Source organism: Pleurodeles waltl, chromosome 12 (genome assembly GCF_031143425.1).
Source record: "Pleurodeles waltl isolate 20211129_DDA chromosome 12, aPleWal1.hap1.20221129, whole genome shotgun sequence".
In the NCBI taxonomy this organism is placed as follows: domain Eukaryota; kingdom Metazoa; phylum Chordata; class Amphibia; order Caudata; family Salamandridae; genus Pleurodeles; species Pleurodeles waltl.
The window spans coordinates 678,908,135-678,930,694 of NC_090451.1; the positions used below are offsets into that span (position 1 = coordinate 678,908,135).

At 31.5% G+C, this 22,560-nt stretch overlaps 15 non-coding genes across 15 annotated transcripts; all 15 read left to right on the top strand.

Annotated features, from left to right (window-relative positions):
* Nucleotides 1–937: 937 nt before the first annotated feature.
* Nucleotides 938–1,011, top strand: TRNAT-AGU (transfer RNA threonine (anticodon AGU)). Its single transcript has one exon. It is a non-coding gene; the product is annotated as a tRNA-Thr (tRNA).
* Nucleotides 1,012–2,456: 1,445 nt separating this feature from the next.
* On the top strand, nt 2,457–2,529 carry TRNAT-UGU (transfer RNA threonine (anticodon UGU)). The gene has a single exon. It is a non-coding gene; the product is annotated as a tRNA-Thr (tRNA).
* A 430-nt stretch (nt 2,530–2,959) lies between these two features.
* TRNAT-AGU (transfer RNA threonine (anticodon AGU)) lies at nt 2,960–3,033 on the top strand. Its single transcript has one exon. It is a non-coding gene; the product is annotated as a tRNA-Thr (tRNA).
* A 1,948-nt stretch (nt 3,034–4,981) lies between these two features.
* Nucleotides 4,982–5,055, top strand: TRNAT-AGU (transfer RNA threonine (anticodon AGU)). Its single transcript has one exon. It is a non-coding gene; the product is annotated as a tRNA-Thr (tRNA).
* A 1,445-nt stretch (nt 5,056–6,500) lies between these two features.
* TRNAT-UGU (transfer RNA threonine (anticodon UGU)) lies at nt 6,501–6,573 on the top strand. The gene has a single exon. It is a non-coding gene; the product is annotated as a tRNA-Thr (tRNA).
* A 430-nt stretch (nt 6,574–7,003) lies between these two features.
* Nucleotides 7,004–7,077, top strand: TRNAT-AGU (transfer RNA threonine (anticodon AGU)). The gene has a single exon. It is a non-coding gene; the product is annotated as a tRNA-Thr (tRNA).
* A 1,952-nt stretch (nt 7,078–9,029) lies between these two features.
* On the top strand, nt 9,030–9,103 carry TRNAT-AGU (transfer RNA threonine (anticodon AGU)). The gene has a single exon. It is a non-coding gene; the product is annotated as a tRNA-Thr (tRNA).
* A 1,445-nt stretch (nt 9,104–10,548) lies between these two features.
* TRNAT-UGU (transfer RNA threonine (anticodon UGU)) lies at nt 10,549–10,621 on the top strand. Its single transcript has one exon. It is a non-coding gene; the product is annotated as a tRNA-Thr (tRNA).
* Nucleotides 10,622–11,051: 430 nt separating this feature from the next.
* TRNAT-AGU (transfer RNA threonine (anticodon AGU)) lies at nt 11,052–11,125 on the top strand. Its single transcript has one exon. It is a non-coding gene; the product is annotated as a tRNA-Thr (tRNA).
* A 1,948-nt stretch (nt 11,126–13,073) lies between these two features.
* Nucleotides 13,074–13,147, top strand: TRNAT-AGU (transfer RNA threonine (anticodon AGU)). The gene has a single exon. It is a non-coding gene; the product is annotated as a tRNA-Thr (tRNA).
* Nucleotides 13,148–14,592: 1,445 nt separating this feature from the next.
* On the top strand, nt 14,593–14,665 carry TRNAT-UGU (transfer RNA threonine (anticodon UGU)). Its single transcript has one exon. It is a non-coding gene; the product is annotated as a tRNA-Thr (tRNA).
* A 430-nt stretch (nt 14,666–15,095) lies between these two features.
* On the top strand, nt 15,096–15,169 carry TRNAT-AGU (transfer RNA threonine (anticodon AGU)). The gene has a single exon. It is a non-coding gene; the product is annotated as a tRNA-Thr (tRNA).
* A 1,948-nt stretch (nt 15,170–17,117) lies between these two features.
* TRNAT-AGU (transfer RNA threonine (anticodon AGU)) lies at nt 17,118–17,191 on the top strand. Its single transcript has one exon. It is a non-coding gene; the product is annotated as a tRNA-Thr (tRNA).
* A 1,952-nt stretch (nt 17,192–19,143) lies between these two features.
* Nucleotides 19,144–19,217, top strand: TRNAT-AGU (transfer RNA threonine (anticodon AGU)). Its single transcript has one exon. It is a non-coding gene; the product is annotated as a tRNA-Thr (tRNA).
* A 1,944-nt stretch (nt 19,218–21,161) lies between these two features.
* TRNAT-AGU (transfer RNA threonine (anticodon AGU)) lies at nt 21,162–21,235 on the top strand. The gene has a single exon. It is a non-coding gene; the product is annotated as a tRNA-Thr (tRNA).
* The last annotated feature ends 1,325 nt before the right edge of the window (nt 21,236–22,560 follow it).

A 22,560-nucleotide genomic window follows, 5' to 3' on the forward strand; every position in this document is an offset into this window, starting at 1 on the left:
TTTTTATAGTTAAATAACAGATTATTTTCATTAGATGAACCTTTGATATAATTTCAAAATGAAAAATTATAATTAGCTTACTATTGAATAATTCATCTTAATACTAAATAAAATTCTGAGTATTTTCAAGATGACAGAAGCTAGACTGTGAATGTAAAATGAAGGGTATATCAAAGAGGAAGATAATTAGGAAATAAAACCATGGAGTTGAAGAGGAAAAGTGATGCAATCCTCTACAATAATAATTTGTGAAACACTCAAAAATGTAATCTACTTTTATGAGTACTTTTTAACAAAGACTTAGGTATTCTTCTTAAGTGATGGGGAATTCTTTTATGTCTAACGTAATAACACAGATAAAGAAGACTGCACAGAAGGCATTGAGAACCAATAATGGCAACTAAGTGAATTATTTAATTGCTGTAGGTCAAAGAGGTGCTGTGGCTTAGTGGTTAAAGTCCCTGTCTCTTAAACAGGAACTCCTGAGTTCAAATCTCAGCAGTACCTCAAATTTGCTCCAAACTTATAGAATTTAATTTCTTCAAGAAAATGTTAAATACAGTTTAAAAACAAGAGTAGACTCCTATTCACTTTAGAATGCTTCATCTCATAATGAAATAAGCACTTGGTATTTTTCAGAATTTCAAAGCAATACCATGCATGAATAAGGGAAATGAGAATTACAACGACCAGGAAAGAGATGAAAATTCAATTTAGAGTTGAATTTAACTAATGCATTTCACTCACAAGACATAATTCAATATATTAGAAGAACGGTAAGCCACCTCTTATGGAAGTATTTTTAAATAAATTTGGTGTTCTCACCTACAGTGTTTCAGAACCGAGTTGTGTGAACTTAGAAAAGAAAATTAAAAAAACAAAACTGATTTCTATTTCACTCCATTCAGCTAACTATTTCAGAGAACTTTGTCATGCAGGTGCTGTGGCTTAGCTGGTTAAAGCGCCTGTCTAGTAAACAGGAGGTCCTGAGTTCAAATCTCAGCAGCACCTTCATATTTTAATTGTTAAATTACAGATCAGTTTCCTGACATGTTCACTTACACAATTTAAAAATGAAAAATCTGAGTCATCTTACTAATAGACAGTTCATCTTAATATTAAACAAAATTCAGAGAATTTTCATGGTAACAGAAGCAATACTTTGAATGTAAAAGGAAGAGTAAATCAAATAGGAAGGTATATATGAACTAAAACCCTAGAGTTGAAGGCAATTGATGTATTCCTCTACAATTATTATGTGTAAACCACACAAAAATGTAATCCACTTTTCTAAGTACTTTTTAACTAAAATGTAGGTATTCTTCTTAAGTGGTGTGGAATGCTTTTCTGTTCAACATTTCACCACAGATAAAAAAGTCTGCACTGAAGGCAGTGAGGACAAGTCATCTCCACAAAGTCAGCTATTCATAGTTTGTAAGATAAGTAGGTGCTGTTGTTTAGTGGTCAAAGCTTCTCTCTCATAAATAGGAAGTCCTGTTTTCAAATTTCAGCAACACTTTAGAATTAGTTCAAACTTTTAAAACTCAATTTCTTCAAGTAAACATTAAATATAGTTTAAAAACAAGAGTAGTGTTCTGTTGACTTTAGAATGCTTGATCTCCAAATGAAATAAACACTTTGTGTTTTGCAGAATTTCAAACCAATATCATAAAAGAATAGGGGAAAAGAGAATGTTAAAGAAAAGGAAAGAGACAACAAACAAATTGAAAGTTCAATTTAACTAATGCATTTTACTCACAACACATAATTTTATATTCTATAGCTAGGATAAGTCACTCATTAAGGAAGTATTCTAAAATAAATTTGGTCTTCTCACCCATAGTGTTTGACAACAGAGTTGTATCAACTTAGAAAAGAAAATTGAAAAACGAGATTTCTATTGCACTCCATTCTGTTATCAGATCCAGTAAAGTTTGTGATGCAGGTTCTGTGGCCTAGGTGGTTAAAGTGTCTTTATGGAAAACAGGAGATCATAACTTCAACTCTTAGCAGCACCTTTCTCTTTTCATAGTTAAATAACAGATTATTTTCATTAGATGAACCTTTGATATAATTTAAAAATGAAAAATTTGAATCAGCTTACTATTGAACAATTCATCTTGATACTAAATAAAATTCAGAGTATTTTCAAGATGACAGAAGCTAGACTGTGAATGTAAAATGAAGGGTATATCAAAGAGGAAGATAAATAGGAAATCAAACCATGGAGTTGAAGAGGAAAAGTGATGCAATCCTCTACAATAATAATTTGTGAAACACTCAAAAATGTAATCTACTTTTATGAGTACATTTTAACAAAGACTTAGGTATTCTTCTTAAGTGATGGGGAATTATTTTATGTCTAAAGTAATAACACAGAAAAAGAAGACTCCACAGAAGGCATTGAGAACCAATAATGCAACTAAGTGAATTATTCAATCGCCTTAGGACAAAGAGGTGCTGTGGCTTAGTGGTTAAAGCGCCTGTCTTGTAAACAGGAAATCCTGAGTTCAAATCTCAGTAGTACCTCAAATTTGGTCCAAACTTATAGAATTTAATTTCTTCAAGAAAATGTTAAATACAGTTTAAAAACAAGAGTAGACTCCTATTCACTTTAGAATGCTTCATCTCATAATGAAATAAGCACTTGGTATTTTGCAGAATTTCAAAGCAATACCATGCATGAATAAGGGAAATGAGAATCACAACGACCAGGAAAGAGATGAAAATTCAATTTAGAGTTGAATTTAACTAATGCATTTCACTCACAAGACATAATTCAATATATTAGAAGAACGGTAAGCCACCTCTTATGGAAGTATTTTTAAATAAATTTGGTGTTCTCACCTACAGTGTTCCAGAACCGAGTTGTGTGAACTTAGAAAAGAAAATTAAAAAAACAAAACTGATTTCTATTTCACTCCATTCAGCTAACTATTTCAATAAACTTTGTCACACAGGTGCTGTGGCTTAGCTGGTTAAAGCACCTGTCTAGTAAACAGGAGATCCTGAGTTCAAATCTCAGCAGCACCTTCATATTTTAATTGTTAAATTACAGATCAGTTTCCTGACATGTTCTCTAACACAATTTAAAAATGAAAAATCTGAGTCATCTTACTAATAGACAGTTCATCTTAATATTAAACAAAATTCAGAGAATTTTCATGGTAACAGAAGCAATACTTTGTAAAAGGAAGAGTAAATCAAATAGGAAGGTATATATGAACTAAAACCCTAGAGTTGAAGGCAATTGATGTATTCCTCTACAATTATTATGTGTAAACCACACAAAAATGTAATCCACTTTTCTAAGTACTTTTTAACTAAAATGTAGGTATTCTTCTTAAGTGGTGGGGAATGCTTTTCTGTTCAACATTTCACCACAGATAAACAAGACTGCACTGAAGGCAGTGAGGACAAGTCATCTCCACAAAGTCAGCTATTCATAGTTTGTAAGATAAGTAGGTGCTGTTGTTTAGTGGTCAAAGCTTCTCTCTCATAAATAGGAAGTCCTGTTTTCAAATTTCAGCAACACTTTAGAATTAGTTCAAACTTTTAAAACTCAATTTCTTCAAGTACACATTAAATATAGTTTAAAAACAAGAGTAGTGTTCTTTTGACTTTAGAATGCTTGATCTCCAAATGAAATAAACACTTTGTGTTTTGCAGAATTTCAAAGCAATACCATAAAAGAATAGGGGAAAAGAGAATGTTAAAGAAAAGGAAAGAGACGACAAACAAATTGAAAGTTCAATTTAACTAATGCATTTTACTCACAACACATAATTTTATATTCTATAGGTAGGGTAAGTCACTCATTAAGGAAGTATTCTAAAATAAATTTGGTCTTCTAACCTATAGTGTTTGACAACAGAGTTGTATCAACTTAGAAAAGAAAATTGAAAAACAAGATTTCTATTGCACTCCATTCTGTTATCAGATCCAGTAAAGTTTGACATGCAGGTTCTGTGGCCTAGCTGGTTAAAGTGTCTTTATGGAAAACAGGAGATCCTAACTTCAACTCTTAGCAGCACCTTTCTCTTTTTTTTATAGTTAAATAACAGATTATTTTCATTAGATGAACCTTTGATATAATTTCAAAATGAAAAATTATAATTAGCTTACTATTGAATAATTCATCTTAATACTAAATAAAATTCTGAGTATTTTCAAGATGACAGAAGCTAGACTGTGAATGTAAAATGAAGGGTATATCAAAGAGGAAGATAAATAGGAAATAAAACCATGGAGTTGAAGAGGAAAAGTGATGCAATCCTCTACAATAATAATTTGTGAAACACTCAAAAATGTAATCTACTTTTATGAGTACTTTTTAACAAAGACTTAGGTATTCTTCTTAAGTGATGGGGAATTCTTTTATGTCTAACGTAATAACACAGATAAAGAAGACTGCACAGAAGGCATTGAGAACCAATAATGGCAACTAAGTGAATTATTTAATTGCTGTAGGTCAAAGAGGTGCTGTGGCTTAGTGGTTAAAGTCCCTATCTCTTAAACAGGAAATCCTGAGTTCAAATCTCAGCAGTACCTCAAATTTGCTCCAAACTTATAGAATTTAATTTCTTCAAGAAAATGTTAAATACAGTTTAAAAACAAGAGTAGACTCCTATTCACTTTAGAATGCTTCATCTCATAATGAAATAAGCACTTGGTATTTTTCAGAATTTCAAAGCAATACCATGCATGAATAAGGGAAATGAGAATTACAACGACCAGGAAAGAGATGAAAATTCAATTTAGAGTTGAATTTAACTAATGCATTTCACTCACAAGACATAATTCAATATATTAGAAGAACGGTAAGCCACCTCTTATGGAAGTATTTTTAAATAAATTTGGTGTTCTCACCTACAGTGTTTCAGAACCGAGTTGTGTGAACTTAGAAAAGAAAATTAAAAAAACAAAACTGATTTCTATTTCACTCCATTCAGCTAACTATTTCATAGAACTTTGTCATGCAGGTGCTGTGGCTTAGCTGGTTAAAGCGCCTGTCTAGTAAATAGGAGATCCTGAGTTCAAATCTCAGCAGCACCTTCATACTTTAATTGTTAAATTACAGATCAGTTTCCTGACATGTTCTCTTACACAATTTAAAAATGAAAAATCTGAGTCATCTTACTAATAGACAGTTCATCTTAATATTAAACAAAATTCAGAGAATTTTCATGGTAACAGAAGCAATTATTTGAATGTAAAAGGAAGAGTAAATCAAATAGGAAGGTATATATGAACTAAAACCCTAGAGTTGAAGGCAATTGATGTATTCCTCTACAATTATTATGTGTAAACCACACAAAAATGTAATCCACTTTTCTAAGTACTTTTTAACTAAAATGTAGGTATTCTTCTTAAGTGGTGGGGAATGCTTTTCTGTTCAACATTTCACCACAGATAAACAAGACTGCACTGAAGGCAGTGAGGACAAGTCATCTCCACAAAGTCAGCTATTCATAGTTTGTAAGATAAGTAGGTGCTGTTGTTTAGTGGTCAAAGCTTCTCTCTCATAAATAGGAAGTCCTGTTTTCAAATTTCAGCAACACTTTAGAATTAGTTCAAACTTTTAAAACTCAATTTCTTCAAGTAAACATTAAATATAGTTTAAAAACAAGAGTAGTGTTCTGTTGACTTTAGAATGCTTGATCTCCAAATGAAATAAACACTTTGTGTTTTGCAGAATTTCAAACCAATATCATAAAAGAATAGGGGAAAAGAGAATGTTAAAGAAAAGGAAAGAGACAACAAACAAATTGAAAGTTCAATTTAACTAATGCATTTTACTCACAACACATAATTTTATATTCTATAGCTAGGGTAAGTCACTCATTAATGAAGTATTCTAAAATAAATTTGGTCTTCTCACCCATAGTGTTTGACAACAGAGTTGTATCAACTTAGAAAAGAAAATTGAAAAACGAGATTTCTATTGCACTCCATTCTGTTATCAGATCCAGTAAAGTTTGTGATGCAGGTTCTGTGGCCTAGGTGGTTAAAGTGTCTTTATGGAAAACAGGAGATCATAACTTCAACTCTTAGCAGCACCTTTCTCTTTTCATAGTTAAATAACAGATTATTTTCATTAGATGAACCTTTGATATAATTTAAAAATGAAAAATTTGAATCAGCTTACTATTGAACAATTCATCTTGATACTAAATAAAATTCAGAGTATTTTCAAGATGACAGAAGCTAGACTGTGAATGTAAAATGAAGGGTATATCAAAGAGGAAGATAAATAGGAAATCAAACCATGGAGTTGAAGAGGAAAAGTGATGCAATCCTCTACAATAATAATTTGTGAAACACTCAAAAATGTAATCTACTTTTATGAGTACATTTTAACAAAGACTTAGGTATTCTTCTTAAGTGATGGGGAATTATTTTATGTCTAAAGTAATAACACAGAAAAAGAAGACTCCACAGAAGGCATTGAGAACCAATAATGCAACTAAGTGAATTATTCAATCGCCTTAGGACAAAGAGGTGCTGTGGCTTAGTGGTTAAAGCGCCTGTCTTGTAAACAAGAAATCCTGAGTTCAAATCTCAGCAGTACCTCAAATTTGGTCCAAACTTATAGAATTTAATTTCTTCAAGAAAATGTTAAATACAGTTTAAAAACAAGAGTAGACTCCTATTCACTTTAGAATGCTTCATCTCATAATGAAATAAGCACTTGGTATTTTGCAGAATTTCAAAGCAATACCATGCATGAATAAGGGAAATGAGAATCACAACGACCAGGAAAGAGATGAAAATTCAATTTAGAGTTGAATTTAACTAATGCATTTCACTCACAAGACATAATTCAATATATTAGAAGAACGGTAAGCCACCTCTTATGGAAGTATTTTTAAATAAATTTGGTGTTCTCACCTACAGTGTTCCAGAACCGAGTTGTGTGAACTTAGAAAAGAAAATTAAAAAAACAAAACTGATTTCTATTTCACTCCATTCAGCTAACTATTTCAATAAACTTTGTCACACAGGTGCTGTGGCTTAGCTGGTTAAAGCACCTGTCTAGTAAACAGGAGATCCTGAGTTCAAATCTCAGCAGCACCTTCATATTTTAATTGTTAAATTACAGATCAGTTTCCTGACATGTTCTCTAACACAATTTAAAAAAGAAAAATCTGAGTCATCTTACTAATAGACAGTTCATCTTAATATTAAACAAAATTCAGAGAATTTTCATGGTAACAGAAGCAATTCTTTGAATGTAAAAGGAAGAGTAAATCAAATAGGAAGGTATATATGAACTAAAACCCTAGAGTTGAAGGCAATTGATGTATTCCTCTACAATTATTATGTGTAAACCACACAAAAATGTAATCCACTTTTCTAAGTACTTTTTAACTAAAATGTAGGTATTCTTCTAAAGTGGTGGGGAATGCTTTTCTGTTCAACATTTCACCACAGATAAACAAGACTGCACTGAAGGCAGTGAGGACAAGTCATCTCCACAAAGTCAGCTATTCATAGTTTGTAAGATAAGTAGGTGCTGTTGTTTAGTGGTCAAAGCTTCTCTCTCATAAATAGGAAGTCCTGTTTTCAAATTTCAGCAACACTTTAGAATTAGTTCAAACTTTTAAAACTCAATTTCTTCAAGTACACATTAAATATAGTTTAAAAACAAGAGTAGTGTTCTTTTGACTTTAGAATGCTTGATCTCCAAATGAAATAAACACTTTGTGTTTTGCAGAATTTCAAAGCAATACCATAAAAGAATAGGGGAAAAGAGAATGTTAAAGAAAAGGAAAGAGACGACAAACAAATTGAAAGTTCAATTTAACTAATGCATTTTACTCACAACACATAATTTTATATTCTATAGGTAGGGTAAGTCACTCATTAAGGAAGTATTCTAAAATAAATTTGGTCTTCTAACCTATAGTGTTTGACAACAGAGTTGTATCAACTTAGAAAAGAAAATTGAAAAACAAGATTTCTATTGCACTCCATTCTGTTATCAGATCCAGTAAAGTTTGACATGCAGGTTCTGTGGCCTAGCTGGTTAAAGTGTCTTTATGGAAAACAGGAGATCCTAACTTCAACTCTTAGCAGCACCTTTCTCTTTTTTTTATAGTTAAATAACAGATTATTTTCATTAGATGAACCTTTGATATAATTTCAAAATGAAAAATTATAATTAGCTTACTATTGAATAATTCATCTTAATACTAAATAAAATTCTGAGTATTTTCAAGATGACAGAAGCTAGACTGTGAATGTAAAATGAAGGGTATATCAAAGAGGAAGATAATTAGGAAATAAAACCATGGAGTTGAAGAGGAAAAGTGATGCAATCCTCTACAATAATAATTTGTGAAACACTCAAAAATGTAATCTACTTTTATGAGTACTTTTTAACAAAGACTTAGGTATTCTTCTTAAGTGATGGGGAATTCTTTTATGTCTAACGTAATAACACAGATAAAGAAGACTGCACAGAAGGCATTGAGAACCAATAATGGCAACTAAGTGAATTATTTAATTGCTGTAGGTCAAAGAGGTGCTGTGGCTTAGTGGTTAAAGTCCCTGTCTCTTAAACAGGAACTCCTGAGTTCAAATCTCAGCAGTACCTCAAATTTGCTCCAAACTTATAGAATTTAATTTCTTCAAGAAAATGTTAAATACAGTTTAAAAACAAGAGTAGACTCCTATTCACTTTAGAATGCTTCATCTCATAATGAAATAAGCACTTGGTATTTTTCAGAATTTCAAAGCAATACCATGCATGAATAAGGGAAATGAGAATTACAACGACCAGGAAAGAGATGAAAATTCAATTTAGAGTTGAATTTAACTAATGCATTTCACTCACAAGACATAATTCAATATATTAGAAGAACGGTAAGCCACCTCTTATGGAAGTATTTTTAAATAAATTTGGTGTTCTCACCTACAGTGTTTCAGAACCGAGTTGTGTGAACTTAGAAAAGAAAATTAAAAAAACAAAACTGATTTCTATTTCACTCCATTCAGCTAACTATTTCAGAGAACTTTGTCATGCAGGTGCTGTGGCTTAGCTGGTTAAAGCGCCTGTCTAGTAAACAGGAGGTCCTGAGTTCAAATCTCAGCAGCACCTTCATATTTTAATTGTTAAATTACAGATCAGTTTCCTGACATGTTCACTTACACAATTTAAAAATGAAAAATCTGAGTCATCTTACTAATAGACAGTTCATCTTAATATTAAACAAAATTCAGAGAATTTTCATGGTAACAGAAGCAATACTTTGAATGTAAAAGGAAGAGTAAATCAAATAGGAAGGTATATATGAACTAAAACCCTAGAGTTGAAGGCAATTGATGTATTCCTCTACAATTATTATGTGTAAACCACACAAAAATGTAATCCACTTTTCTAAGTACTTTTTAACTAAAATGTAGGTATTCTTCTTAAGTGGTGTGGAATGCTTTTCTGTTCAACATTTCACCACAGATAAAAAAGTCTGCACTGAAGGCAGTGAGGACAAGTCATCTCCACAAAGTCAGCTATTCATAGTTTGTAAGATAAGTAGGTGCTGTTGTTTAGTGGTCAAAGCTTCTCTCTCATAAATAGGAAGTCCTGTTTTCAAATTTCAGCAACACTTTAGAATTAGTTCAAACTTTTAAAACTCAATTTCTTCAAGTAAACATTAAATATAGTTTAAAAACAAGAGTAGTGTTCTGTTGACTTTAGAATGCTTGATCTCCAAATGAAATAAACACTTTGTGTTTTGCAGAATTTCAAACCAATATCATAAAAGAATAGGGGAAAAGAGAATGTTAAAGAAAAGGAAAGAGACAACAAACAAATTGAAAGTTCAATTTAACTAATGCATTTTACTCACAACACATAATTTTATATTCTATAGCTAGGATAAGTCACTCATTAAGGAAGTATTCTAAAATAAATTTGGTCTTCTCACCCATAGTGTTTGACAACAGAGTTGTATCAACTTAGAAAAGAAAATTGAAAAACGAGATTTCTATTGCACTCCATTCTGTTATCAGATCCAGTAAAGTTTGTGATGCAGGTTCTGTGGCCTAGGTGGTTAAAGTGTCTTTATGGAAAACAGGAGATCATAACTTCAACTCTTAGCAGCACCTTTCTCTTTTCATAGTTAAATAACAGATTATTTTCATTAGATGAACCTTTGATATAATTTAAAAATGAAAAATTTGAATCAGCTTACTATTGAACAATTCATCTTGATACTAAATAAAATTCAGAGTATTTTCAAGATGACAGAAGCTAGACTGTGAATGTAAAATGAAGGGTATATCAAAGAGGAAGATAAATAGGAAATCAAACCATGGAGTTGAAGAGGAAAAGTGATGCAATCCTCTACAATAATAATTTGTGAAACACTCAAAAATGTAATCTACTTTTATGAGTACATTTTAACAAAGACTTAGGTATTCTTCTTAAGTGATGGGGAATTATTTTATGTCTAAAGTAATAACACAGAAAAAGAAGACTCCACAGAAGGCATTGAGAACCAATAATGCAACTAAGTGAATTATTCAATCGCCTTAGGACAAAGAGGTGCTGTGGCTTAGTGGTTAAAGCGCCTGTCTTGTAAACAGGAAATCCTGAGTTCAAATCTCAGTAGTACCTCAAATTTGGTCCAAACTTATAGAATTTAATTTCTTCAAGAAAATGTTAAATACAGTTTAAAAACAAGAGTAGACTCCTATTCACTTTAGAATGCTTCATCTCATAATGAAATAAGCACTTGGTATTTTGCAGAATTTCAAAGCAATACCATGCATGAATAAGGGAAATGAGAATCACAACGACCAGGAAAGAGATGAAAATTCAATTTAGAGTTGAATTTAACTAATGCATTTCACTCACAAGACATAATTCAATATATTAGAAGAACGGTAAGCCACCTCTTATGGAAGTATTTTTAAATAAATTTGGTGTTCTCACCTACAGTGTTCCAGAACCGAGTTGTGTGAACTTAGAAAAGAAAATTAAAAAAACAAAACTGATTTCTATTTCACTCCATTCAGCTAACTATTTCAATAAACTTTGTCACACAGGTGCTGTGGCTTAGCTGGTTAAAGCACCTGTCTAGTAAACAGGAGATCCTGAGTTCAAATCTCAGCAGCACCTTCATATTTTAATTGTTAAATTACAGATCAGTTTCCTGACATGTTCTCTAACACAATTTAAAAATGAAAAATCTGAGTCATCTTACTAATAGACAGTTCATCTTAATATTAAACAAAATTCAGAGAATTTTCATGGTAACAGAAGCAATACTTTGTAAAAGGAAGAGTAAATCAAATAGGAAGGTATATATGAACTAAAACCCTAGAGTTGAAGGCAATTGATGTATTCCTCTACAATTATTATGTGTAAACCACACAAAAATGTAATCCACTTTTCTAAGTACTTTTTAACTAAAATGTAGGTATTCTTCTTAAGTGGTGGGGAATGCTTTTCTGTTCAACATTTAACCACAGATAAACAAGACTGCACTGAAGGCAGTGAGGACAAGTCATCTCCACAAAGTCAGCTATTCATAGTTTGTAAGATAAGTAGGTGCTGTTGTTTAGTGGTCAAAGCTTCTCTCTCATAAATAGGAAGTCCTGTTTTCAAATTTCAGCAACACTTTAGAATTAGTTCAAACTTTTAAAACTCAATTTCTTCAAGTACACATTAAATATAGTTTAAAAACAAGAGTAGTGTTCTTTTGACTTTAGAATGCTTGATCTCCAAATGAAATAAACACTTTGTGTTTTGCAGAATTTCAAAGCAATACCATAAAAGAATAGGGGAAAAGAGAATGTTAAAGAAAAGGAAAGAGACGACAAACAAATTGAAAGTTCAATTTAACTAATGCATTTTACTCACAACACATAATTTTATATTCTATAGGTAGGGTAAGTCACTCATTAAGGAAGTATTCTAAAATAAATTTGGTCTTCTAACCTATAGTGTTTGACAACAGAGTTGTATCAACTTAGAAAAGAAAATTGAAAAACAAGATTTCTATTGCACTCCATTCTGTTATCAGATCCAGTAAAGTTTGACATGCAGGTTCTGTGGCCTAGCTGGTTAAAGTGTCTTTATGGAAAACAGGAGATCCTAACTTCAACTCTTAGCAGCACCTTTCTCTTTTTTTTATAGTTAAATAACAGATTATTTTCATTAGATGAACCTTTGATATAATTTCAAAATGAAAAATTATAATTAGCTTACTATTGAATAATTCATCTTAATACTAAATACAATTCTGAGTATTTTCAAGATGACAGAAGCTAGACTGTGAATGTAAAATGAAGGGTATATCAAAGAGGAAGATAAATAGGAAATAAAACCATGGAGTTGAAGAGGAAAAGTGATGCAATCCTCTACAATAATAATTTGTGAAACACTCAAAAATGTAATCTACTTTTATGAGTACTTTTTAACAAAGACTTAGGTATTCTTCTTAAGTGATGGGGAATTCTTTTATGTCTAACGTAATAACACAGATAAAGAAGACTGCACAGAAGGCATTGAGAACCAATAATGGCAACTAAGTGAATTATTTAATTGCTGTAGGTCAAAGAGGTGCTGTGGCTTAGTGGTTAAAGTCCATGTCTCTTAAACAGGAAATCCTGAGTTCAAATCTCAGCAGTACCTCAAATTTGCTCCAAACTTATAGAATTTAATTTCTTCAAGAAAATGTTAAATACAGTTTAAAAACAAGAGTAGACTCCTATTCACTTTAGAATGCTTCATCTCATAATGAAATAAGCACTTGGTATTTTTCAGAATTTCAAAGCAATACCATGCATGAATAAGGGAAATGAGAATTACAACGACCAGGAAAGAGATGAAAATTCAATTTAGAGTTGAATTTAACTAATGCATTTCACTCACAAGACATAATTCAATATATTAGAAGAACGGTAAGCCACCTCTTATGGAAGTATTTTTAAATAAATTTGGTGTTCTCACCTACAGTGTTTCAGAACCGAGTTGTGTGAACTTAGAAAAGAAAATTAAAAAAACAAAACTGATTTCTATTTCACTCCATTCAGCTAACTATTTCATAGAACTTTGTCATGCAGGTGCTGTGGCTTAGCTGGTTAAAGCGCCTGTCTAGTAAACAGGAGGTCCTGAGTTCAAATCTCAGCAGCACCTTCATATTTTAATTGTTAAATTACAGATCAGTTTCCTGACATGTTCACTTACACAATTTAAAAATGAAAAATCTGAGTCATCTTACTAATAGACAGTTCATCTTAATATCAAACAAAATTCAGAGAATTTTCATGGTAACAGAAGCAATACTTTGAATGTAAAAGGAAGAGTAAATCAAATAGGAAGGTATATATGAACTAAAACCCTAGAGTTGAAGGCAATTGATGTATTCCTCTACAATTATTATGTGTAAACCACACAAAAATGTAATCCACTTTTCTAAGTACTTTTTAACTAAAATGTAGGTATTCTTCTTAAGTGGTGGGGAATGCTTTTCTGTTCAACATTTCACCACAGATAAACAAGTCTGCACTGAAGGCAGTGAGGACAAGTCATCTCCACAAAGTCAGCTATTCATAGTTTGTAAGATAAGTAGGTGCTGTTGTTTAGTGGTCAAAGCTTCTCTCTCATAAATAGGAAGTCCTGTTTTCAAATTTCAGCAACACTTTAGAATTAGTTCAAACTTTTAAAACTCAATTTCTTCAAGTAAACATTAAATATAGTTTAAAAACAAGAGTAGTGTTCTGTTGACTTTAGAATGCTTGATCTCCAAATGAAATAAACACTTTGTGTTTTGCAGAATTTCAAACCAATATCATAAAAGAATAGGGGAAAAGAGAATGTTAAAGAAAAGGAAAGAGACAACAAACAAATTGAAAGTTCAATTTAACTAATGCATTTTACTCACAACACATAATTTTATATTCTATAGCTAGGATAAGTCACTCATTAAGGAAGTATTCTAAAATAAATTTGGTCTTCTCACCCATAGTGTTTGACAACAGAGTTGTATCAACTTAGAAAAGAAAATTGAAAAACGAGATTTCTATTGCACTCCATTCTGTTATCAGATCCAGTAAAGTTTGTGATGCAGGTTCTGTGGCCTAGGTGGTTAAAGTGTCTTTATGGAAAACAGGAGATCATAACTTCAACTCTTAGCAGCACCTTTCTCTTTTCATAGTTAAATAACAGATTATTTTCATTAGATGAACCTTTGATATAATTTAAAAATGAAAAATTTGAATCAGCTTACTATTGAACAATTCATCTTGATACTAAATAAAATTCAGAGTATTTTCAAGATGACAGAAGCTAGACTGTGAATGTAAAATGAAGGGTATATCAAAGAGGAAGATAAATAGGAAATCAAACCATGGAGTTGAAGAGGAAAAGTGATGCAATCCTCTACAATAATAATTTGTGAAACACTCAAAAATGTAATCTACTTTTATGAGTACATTTTAACAAAGACTTAGGTATTCTTCTTAAGTGATGGGGAATTATTTTATGTCTAAAGTAATAACACAGAAAAAGAAGACTCCACAGAAGGCATTGAGAACCAATAATGCAACTAAGTGAATTATTCAATCGCCTTAGGACAAAGAGGTGCTGTGGCTTAGTGGTTAAAGCGCCTGTCTTGTAAACAAGAAATCCTGAGTTCAAATCTCAGCAGTACCTCAAATTTGGTCCAAACTTATAGAATTTAATTTCTTCAAGAAAATGTTAAATACAGTTTAAAAACAAGAGTAGACTCCTATTCACTTTAGAATGCTTCATCTCATAATGAAATAAGCACTTGGTATTTTGCAGAATTTCAAAGCAATACCATGCATGAATAAGGGAAATGAGAATCACAACGACCAGGAAAGAGATGAAAATTCAATTTAGAGTTGAATTTAACTAATGCATTTCACTCACAAGACATAATTCAATATATTAGAAGAACGGTAAGCCACCTCTTATGGAAGTATTTTTAAATAAATTTGGTGTTCTCACCTACAGTGTTCCAGAACCGAGTTGTGTGAACTTAGAAAAGAAAATTAAAAAAACAAAACTGATTTCTATTTCACTCCATTCAGCTAACTATTTCAATAAACTTTGTCACACAGGTGCTGTGGCTTAGCTGGTTAAAGCGCCTGTCTAGTAAATAGGAGATCCTGAGTTCAAATCTCAGCAGCACCTTCATATTTTAATTGTTAAATTACAGATCAGTTTCCTGACATGTTCTCTAACACAATTTAAAAATGAAAAATCTGAGTCATCTTACTAATAGACAGTTCATCTTAATATTAAACAAAATTCAGAGAATTTTCATGGTAACAGAAGCAATACTTTGAATGTAAAAGGAAGAGTAAATCAAATAGGAAGGTATATATGAACTAAAACCCTAGAGTTGAAGGCAATTGATGTATTCCTCTACAATTATTATGTGTAAACCACTCAAAAATTTAATCCACTTTTCCAAGCACTTTTTAACTAAAATGTAGGTATTCTTCTTAAGTGGTGGGGAATGCTTTTCTGTTCAACATTTCACCACAGATAAACAAGACTGCACTGAAGGCAGTGAGGACAAGTCATCTCCACAAAGTCAGCTATTCATATTTTGTAAGATAAGTAGGTGCTGTTGTTTAGTGGTCAAAGCTTCTCTCTCATAAATAGGAAGTCCTGTTTTCAAATTTCAGCAACACTTTAGAATTAGTTCAAACTTTTAAAACTCAATTTCTTCAAGTAAACATTAAATATAGTTTAAAAACAAGAGTAGTGTTCTGTTGACTTTAGAATGCTTGATCACCAAATGAAATAAACACTTTGTGTTTTGCAGAATTTCAAAGCAATACCATAAATGAATAGGGGAAAAGAGAATGTTAAAGAAAAGGAAAGAGACGACAAACAAATTGAAAGTTCAATTTAACTAATGCATTTTACTCACAACACATAATTCAATATTCTATAGGTAGGGTAAGTCACTCATTAAGGAAGTATTTTAAAATAAATGAGGTCTTCTCACCTATAGTGTTTGACAACAGAGTTGTATCAACTTAGAAAAGAAAATTGAAAAACGAGATTTCTATTGCACTCCATTCTGTTATCAGATCCAGTAAAGTTTGTCATGCAGGTTCTGTGGCCTAGGTGGTTAAAGTGTCTTTATGGAAAACAGGAGATCCTAACTTCAACTCTTAGCAGCACCTTTCTCTTTTCATAGTTAAATAACAGATTATTTTCATTAGATGAACCTTTGATATAATTTCAAAATGAAAAATTAGAATTAGCTTACTATTGAACAATTCATCTTAATACTAAATACAATTCAGAGTATTTTCAAGATGACAGAAGCTAGACTGTGAATGTAAAATGAAGGGTATATCAAAGAGGAAGATAAATAGGAAATAAAACCATGGAGTTGAAGAGGAAAAGTGATGCAATCCTCTACAATAATAATTTGTGAAACACTCAAAAATGTAATCTACTTTTATGAGTACTTTTTAACAAAGACTTAGGTATTCTTCTTAAGTGATGGGGAATTCTTTTATGTCTAACGTAATAACACAGATAAAGAAGACTGCACAGAAGGCATTGAGAACCAATAATAGCAACTAAGTGAATTATTCAATTGCCGTAGGGCAAAGAGGTGCTGTGGCTTAGTGGTTAAAGCGCCTGTCTCGTAAACAAGAAATCCTGATTTCAAATCTCAGCAGTACCTCAAATTTGCTCCAAACTTATAGAATTTAATTTCTTCAAGAAAATGTTAAATACAGTTTAAAAACAAGAGTAGACTCCTATTCACTTTAGAATGCTTCATCTCATAATGAAATAAGCACTTGGTATTAGCAGAATTTCAAAGCAATACAATGCATGAATAAGGGAAATGAGAATTACAACGACCAGGAAAGAGATGAAAATTCAATTTAGAGTTGAATTTAACTAATGCATTTCACTCACAAGACATAATTCAATATTCTAGAAGAACGGTAAGCCACCTCTTATGGAAGTATTTTTAAATAAATTTGTTGTTCTCACCTACAGTGTTTAAGAACAGAGTTGTGTGAACTTAGAAAAGAAAACTAAAAAAACAAAACTGATTTCTATTTCACTCCATTCAGCTAACTATTTCATAGAACTTTGTCATGCAGGTGCTGTGGCTTAGCTGGTTAAAGTGCCTGTCTAGTAAACACGAGATCCTGAGTTCAAATCTCAGCAGCACCTTCATATTTTAATTGTTAAATTACAGATCAGTTTCCTGACATGTTCACTTACACAATTTAAAAATGAAAAATCTGAGTCATCTTACTAATAGACAGTTCATCTTAATATTAAACAAAATTCAGAGAATTTTCATGGTAACAGAAGCAATACTTTGAATGTAAAAGGAAGAGTAAATCAAATAGGAAGGTATATATGAACTAAAACCCTAGAGTTGAAGGCAATTGATGTATTCCTCTACAATTATTATGTGTAAACCACACAAAAATGTAATCCACTTTTCTAAGTACTTTTTAACTAAAATGTAGGTATTCTTCTTAAGTGGTGGGGAATGCTTTTCTGTTCAACATTTCACCACAGATAAACAAGACTGCACTGAAGGCAGTGAGGACAAGTCATCTCCACAAAGTCAGCTATTCATAGTTTGTAAGATAAGTAGGTGCTGTTGTTTAGTGGTCAAAGCTTCTCTCTCATAAATAGGAAGTCCTGTTTTCAAATTTCAGCAACACTTTAGAATTAGTTCAAACTTTTAAAACTCAATTTCTTCAAGTACACATTAAATATAGTTTAAAAACAAGAGTAGTGTTCTTTTGACTTTAGAATGCTTGATCTCCAAATGAAATAAACACTTTGTGTTTTGCAGAATTTCAAAGCAATACCATAAAAGAATAGGGGAAAAGAGAATGTTAAAGAAAAGGAAAGAGACGACAAACAAATTGAAAGTTCAATTTAACTAATGCATTTTACTCACAACACATAATTTTATATTCTGTAGGTAGGGTAAGTCACTCATTAAGGAAGTATTCTAAAATAAATTTGGTCTTCTAACCTATAGTGTTTGACAACAGAGTTGTATCAACTTAGAAAAGAAAACTGAAAAACAAGATTTCTATTGCACTCCATTCTGTTATCAGATCCAGTAAAGTTTGACATGCAGGTTCTGTGGCCTAGCTGGTTAAAGTGTCTTTATGGAAAACAGTAGATCCTAACTTCAACTCTTAGCAGCACCTTTCTCTTTTTTTTATAGTTAAATAACAGATTATTTTCATTAGATGAACCTTTGATATAATTTCAAAATGAAAAATTAGAATTAGCTTACTATTGAATAATTCATCTTAATACTAAATAAAATTCTGAGTATTTTCAAGATGACAGAAGCTGGACTGTGAATGTAAAATGAAGGGTATATCAAAGAGGAAGATAAATAGGAAATAAAACCATGGAGTTGAAGAGGAAAAGTGATGCAATCCTCTACAATAATAATTTGTGAAACACTCAAAAATGTAATCTACTTTTATGAGTACTTTTTAACAAAGACTTAGGTATTCTTCTTAAGTGATGGGGAATTCTTTTATGTCTAACGTAATAACACAGATAAAGAAGACTGCACAGAAGGCATTGAGAACCAATAATGGCAACTAAGTGAATTATTTAATTGATGTAGGTCAAAGAGGTGCTGTGGCTTAGTGGTTAAAGTCCCTGTCTCTTAAACAGGAAATCCTGAGTTCAAATCTCAGCAGTACCTCAAATTTGCTCCAAACTTATAGAATTTAATTTCTTCAAGAAAATGTTAAATACAGTTTAAAAACAAGAGTAGACTCCTATTCACTTTAGAATGCTTCATCTCATAATGAAATAAGCACTTGGTATTTTTCAGAATTTCAAAGCAATACCATGCATGAATAAGGGAAATGAGAATTACAACGACCAGGAAAGAGATGAAAATTCAATTTAGAGTTGAATTTAACTAATGCATTTCACTCACAAGACATAATTCAATATATTAGAAGAACGGTAAGCCACCTCTTATGGAAGTATTTTAAAATAAATTTGGTGTTCTCACCTACAGTGTTTCAGAACCGAGTTGTGTGAACTTAGAAAAGAAAATTAAAAAAACAAAACTGATTTCTATTTCACTCCATTCAGCTAACTATTTCATAGAACTTTGTCATGCAGGTGCTGTGGCTTAGCTGGTTAAAGCGCCTGTCTAGTAAATAGGAGATCCTGTGTTCAAATCTCAGCAGCACCTTCATACTTTAATTGTTAAATTACAGATCAGTTTCCTGACATGTTCTCTTACACAATTTAAAAATGAAAAATCTGAGTCATCTTACTAATAGACAGTTCATCTTAATATTAAACAACATTCAGAGAATTTTCATGGTAACAGAAGCAATACTTTGAATGTAAAAGGAAGAGTAAATCAAATAGGAAGGTATATAGGAACTAAAACCCTAGAGTTGAAGGCAATTGATGTATTCCTCTACAATTATTATGTGTAAACCACACAAAAATGTAATCAACTTTTCTAAGTACTTTTTAACTAAAATGTAGGTATTCTTCTTAAGTGGTGGGGAATGCTTTTCTGTTCAACATTTCACCACAGATAAACAAGACTGCACTGAAGGCAGTGAGGACAAGTCATCTCCACAAAGTCAGCTATTCATAGTTTGTAAGATAAGTAGGTGCTGTTGTTTAGTGGTCAAAGCTTCTCTCTCTTAAATAGGAAGTCCTGTTTTCAAATTTCAGCAACATTTTAGAATTAGTTCAAACTTTTAAAACTCAATTTCTTCAAGTAAACATTAAATATAGTTTAAAAACAAGAGTAGTGTTCTGTTGACTTTAGAATGCTTGATCTCCAAATGAAATAAACACTTTGTGTTTTGCAGAATTTCAAACCAATACCATAAAAGAATAGGGGAAAAGAGAATGTTAAAGAAAAGGAAAGAGACAACAAAGAAATTGAAAGTTCAATTTAACTAATGCATTTTACTCACAACACATAATTTTATATTCTATAGGTAGGGTAAGTCACTCATTAAGGAAGTATTCTAAAATAAATGTGGTCTTCTCACCCATAGTGTTTGACAACAGAGTTGTATCAACTTAGAAAAGAAAATTGAAAAACAAGATTTCTATTGCACTCCATTCTGTTATCAGATCCAGTAAAGTTTGTCATGCAGGTTCTGTGGCCTAGGTGGTTAAAGTGTCTTTATGGAAAACAGGAGATCCTAACTTCAAATCTTAGCAGCACCTTTCTCTTTTCATAAATAACAGATTATTTTCATTAGATGAACCTTTGATATGATTTCAAAATGAAAAATTAGAATTAGCTTACTATTGAACAATTCATCTTAATACTAAATAAAATTCAGAGTATTTTCAAGATGACAGAAGCTAGACTGTGAATGTAAAATGAAGGGTATATCAAAGAGGAAGATAAATAGGAAATAAAACCATGGAGTTGAAGAGGAAAAGTGATGCAATCCTCTACAATAATAATTTGTGAAACACTCAAAAATGTAATCTACTTTTATGAGTACTTTTTAACAAAGACTTAGGTATTCTTCTTAACTGATGGGGAATTCTTTTATGTCTAACGTAATAACACAGATAAAGAAGACTGCACAGAAGGCATTGAGAACCAATAATAGCAACTAAGTGAATTATTCAATTGCCGTAGGGCAAAGAGGTGCTGTGGCTTAGTGGTTAAAGCGCCTGTCTCGTAAACAAGAAATCATGATTTCAAATCTCAGCAGTACCTCAAATTTGCTCCAAACTTATAGAATTTAATTTCTTCAAGAAAATGTTAAATACAGTTTAAAAACAAGAGTAGACTCCTATTCACTTTAGAATGCTTCATCTCATAATGAAATAAGCACTTGGTATTTGCAGAATTTCAAAGCAATACAATGCATGAATAAGGGAAATGAGAATTACAACGACCAGGAAAGAGATGAAAATTCAATTTAGAGTTGAATTTAACTAATGCATTTCACTCACAAGACATAATTCAATATTCTAGAAGAACGGTAAGCCACCTCTTATGGAAGTATTTTTAAATAAATTTGGTGTTCTCACCTACAGTGTTTAAGAACAGAGTTGTGTGAACTTAGAAAAGAAAACTAAAAAAACAAAACTGATTTCTATTTCACTCCATTCAGCTAACTATTTCATAGAACTTTGTCATGCAGGTGCTGTGGCTTAGCTGGTTAAAGAGCCTGTCTAGTAAACAGGAGATCCTGAGTTCAAATCTCAGCAGCACCTTCATATTTTAATTGTTAAATTACAGATCAGTTTCCTGACATGTTCACTTACACAATTTAAAAATGAAAAATCTGAGTCATCTTACTAATAGACAGTTCATCTTAATATTAAACAAAATTCAGAGAATTTTCATGGTAACAGAAGCAATACTTTGAATGTAAAAGGAAGAGTAAATCAAATAGGAAGGTATATATGAACTAAAACCCTAGAGTTGAAGGCAATTGATGTATTCCTCTACAATTATTATGTGTAAACCACACAAAAATGTAATCCACTTTTCTAAGTACTTTTTAACTAAAATGTAGGTATTCTTCTTAAGTGGTGGGGAATGCTTTTCTGTTCAACATTTCACCACAGATAAACAAGACTGCACTGAAGGCAGTGAGGACAAGTCATCTCCACAAAGTCAGCTATTCATAGTTTGTAAGATAAGTAGGTGCTGTTGTTTAGTGGTCAAAGCTTCTCTCTCATAAATAGGAAGTCCTGTTTTCAAATTTCAGCAACACTTTAGAATTAGTTCAAACTTTTAAAACTCAATTTCTTCAAGTACACATTAAATATAGTTTAAAAACAAGAGTAGTGTTCTTTTGACTTTAGAATGCTTGATCTCCAAATGAAATAAACACTTTGTGTTTTGCAGAATTTCAAAGCAATACCATAAAAGAATAGGGGAAAAGAGAATGTTAAAGAAAAGGAAAGAGACGACAAACAAATTGAAAGTTCAATTTAACTAATGCATTTTACTCACAACACATAATTTTATATTCTATAGGTAGGGTAAGTCACTCATTAAGGAAGTATTCTAAAATAAATTTGGTCTTCTAACCTATAGTGTTTGACAACAGAGTTGTATCAACTTAGAAAAGAAAATTGAAAAACAAGATTTCTATTGCACTCCATTCTGTTATCAGATCCAGTAAAGTTTGACATGCAGGTTATGTGGCCTAGCTGGTTAAAGTGTCTTTATGGAAAACAGGAGATCCTAACTTCAACTCTTAGCAGCACCTTTCTCTTTTTTTTATAGTTAAATAACAGATTATTTTCATTAGATGAACCTTTGATATAATTTAAAAATGAAAAATTAGAATTAGCTTACTATTGAATAATTCATCTTAATACTAAATAAAATTCTGAGTATTTTCAAGATGACAGAAGCTAGACTGTGAATGTAAAATGAAGGGTATATCAAAGAGGAAGATAAATAGGAAATAAAACCATGGAGTTGAAGAGGAAAAGTGATGCAATCCTCTACAATAATAATTTGTGAAACACTCAAAAATGTAATCTACTTTTATGAGTACTTTTTAACAAAGACTTAGGTATTC